This window comes from Heptranchias perlo, unplaced genomic scaffold (assembly GCF_035084215.1).
Source record: "Heptranchias perlo isolate sHepPer1 unplaced genomic scaffold, sHepPer1.hap1 HAP1_SCAFFOLD_165, whole genome shotgun sequence".
Classification (NCBI taxonomy): domain Eukaryota; kingdom Metazoa; phylum Chordata; class Chondrichthyes; order Hexanchiformes; family Hexanchidae; genus Heptranchias; species Heptranchias perlo.
In genome coordinates, this window is record NW_027138914.1 from 321,878 (window position 1) to 325,049 (window position 3,172).

Genomic DNA, 3,172 nt, shown 5'->3' on the forward strand with positions numbered 1-3,172 from the left:
ATGACTTGGACTTGGGTGTACAGGGCACAATTTCAAAATTTGCAGATGACATAAAACTTGGAAGTGTAGTAAACAGTGAGGAGGATAGTGATAGACTTCAAGAGGACATAGACAGGCTGATTGAATGGGTGGACACGTGGCAGATGAAATTTAACGCAGAGAAGTGTAAAGTGATACATTTTGGTAGGAAGAACGAGGAGAGACAATATAAACTAAATGGTACAATTTTAAAGCGGGTGCAGGAACAGAGCATATGGGGGTATATGCATACAAATCTTTGAAGGTGGCAGGACAGGTTGAGAAAGCGATTAAAAAAGCACACGGGATCCTGGGCTTTATAAATAGAGGTATAGAGTACAAAAGCAAGGAGGTTATGTTGAACCTTTATAAAACACTGGTTTGGCCACAACTGGAGTATGGGGGGTGATTTTAAACCCCAAGAATGGGTGGGTTGGGGGCGGGTGGGAGTTGAAAATAGTTGTTTTTTGGGACACGGCCGCAACCCGGCTTTATTTCCGGGTTTAACGTTAGTCATAGAGTCATAGAGTCATAGAGTCATACAGCACAGATAGAGGCCCTTCGGCCCATCGTGTCCGCGCCGGCCATCAGCCCTGTCTACTCTAATCCCATATTCCAGCATTTGGTCCGTAGCCTTGTATGCTATGGCATTTCAAGTGCTCATCCAAATGCTTCTTGAATGTTGTGAGGGTTCCTGCCTCCACAACCCTTTCAGGCAGTGAGTTCCAGACTCCAACCACCCTCTGGGTGAAAAAGTTCATTCTCAAATCCCCTCTAAACCTCCCGCCTTTTACCTTGAATCCATGTCCCCTTGTTATAGTACCCTCAACGAAGGGAAAAAGCTCCTTAGTATCCATCCTATCTGTGCCACTCATAATTTTGTACACCTCAATCATGTCCCCCCTCAGCCTCCTCTGCTCCAAGGAAAACAAACCCAATCTTCCCAGTCTCTCTTCATAGCTGAAGCGCTCCAGCCCTGGTAACATCCTGGTGAATCTCCTCTGCACCCTCTCCAAAGCGATCACATCCTTCCTGTAGTGTGGCGACCAGAACTGCACACAGTACTCCAGCTGTGGCCTAACCAGTGTTTTATACAGCTCCATCATAACCTCCTTGCTCTTATATTCTATGCCTCGGCTAATAAAGGCAAGTATCCCATATGCCTTCTTTACCACCTTATCTACCTGTTCCGCCGCCTTCTGGGATCTGTGAACTTGCACACCAAGATCCCTCTGACCCACTGTCTTGCCTAGGGTCCTCCCATTCATTGTGTATTCCCTTGCCTTGTTAGTCCCTCCAAAGTGCATCACCTCGCACTTTTCCGGGTTAAATTCCATTTGCCACTGTTCCGCCCATCTGACCAACCCATCTATATCGTCCTGCAGACTGAGGCTATCCTCCTCGCTATTTACCACCCTACCAATTTTTATATCATCAGCGAACTTACTGATCATACCTTTTACATTCATATCCAAGTCATTAATGTAGACCACAAACAGCAAGGGACCCAGCACCGATCCCTGTGGTACCCCACTGGCCACAGGCTTCCAGTCACAAAAACAACCTTCGACCATCACCCTCTGCCTTCTGCCACTAAGCCAGTTTTGTATCCAAAGTGCCAAGGCACCCTGGATTCCATGGGCTCGTACCTTCTTGACCAGTCTCCTGTGGGGGACTTTATCGAAGGCCTTACTGAAATCCATGTATACCACATCCACTGCGTTACCCTCATCCACACGCCTAGTCACCCCCTCAAAAAATTCAATCAAATTAGTCAGACATGATCTTCCCTTGACAAATCCATGTTGACTATCCCTGATTAATCCTTGCTTCTCCAAGTGGAGACTAATTTTGTCCTTCAGAATTTTTTCCAATAATTTACCTACCACTGATGTTAGGCTCACTGGCCTGTAGTTCCCCGGTTTTTCCCTACTCCCCTTCTTGAATAATGGTATTACATTAGCGGTTCTCCAGTCCTCTGGCACATCCCCTGTGGCCAGAGAGGTTCTGAATATATGTGTCAGAGCCCCCGCAATCTCCTCCTTTGCCTCACACAGTAGCCTGGGATACATTTCGTCCGGGCCTGGGGATTTATCCATTTTTAGGCCTGCTAAAACCGCCAATACCTCCTCCCGCTCGATGTTAATATGTTCGAGTATATCACAGTCCCCCTGCCGTATTTCTATGTCTACATCGTCCTTCTCCATAGTGAAAACAGATGCAAAAAATTCATTTAGAACCCCTCCTACATCTGCCGGCTCCACACACAGATTGCCATTTTTGTCCCTAATGGGCCCTATTTTTTCCCTAGTCATCCTCTTACCCTTAATATACTTATAAAACATCTTAGGATTTTCCTTTATTTTGCTCGCCAGTGTTATTTCATGGCCCCTCCTTGATCTCCTAATTTCTTTTTTTAAGTATCCCCCTGCACTTTTTGTACTCCTCTAGGGCTTCCTCCGTCTTTAGCCTTTTGTATCTGCCAAAAGCCCTCCTTTTTTTCCTAATCCATTCTCGTATATAAAGAACGTTAATAGCAGAAGATGGTTTCGATCCATCGACCTCTGGGTTATGGGCCCAGCACGCTTCCGCTGCGCCACTCTGCTGTACAAACGGAAACACATGCGGGCTCATCTGGGCCCGTCTGGGATTTGAACCCGAGATCTCTCGCATATCACTCAATGAAACTCTTTAAGCGAGAATCATACCCCTAGACCAACGTTGGCAGGTAAAAGTCCAGGCTTCTCACTGGGAACGCAAAGTCCGAAAATTTTGAGGTTGCGACCCAAAAAAACAACTATTTTCAACTCCCAACCACCCCAACCCAGCTGTTCTTAGGATTTAAAATCACCCCAGTGTGTCCAATTCTGGGCACCTCACTTTAGGAAGGATGAGAAGGCCTTAGAGAGGGTGCAGAAAAGATTTACTGGAATGGTTCCAGGGATGAGGGACTTCAGTTACATGGATAGACTGGAGAAGCTGGGATTGTTCTCCTTAGAGCAGAGAAGGTTGAGAGGAGATTTGATAGAAGTGTTCAAAATCATGAAGGGTCTAGATAAAGTAAATAAAGAGAAACTGTTCCCATTGGTGGAAGGGTTGAGAACCAGAGGACACAGATTTAAGGTGATTGGCAAAAGAACCAAAGGTGAGATGA

At 46.1% G+C, this 3,172-nt stretch overlaps 1 non-coding gene across 1 annotated transcript; it reads right to left on the bottom strand.

Moving 5' to 3' along the window:
• Nucleotides 1–2,552: 2,552 nt before the first annotated feature.
• trnam-cau (transfer RNA methionine (anticodon CAU)) lies at nucleotides 2,553–2,624 on the bottom strand. The gene has a single exon. It is a non-coding gene; the product is annotated as a tRNA-Met (tRNA).
• Between the last annotated feature and the right edge of the window lie 548 nt (nucleotides 2,625–3,172).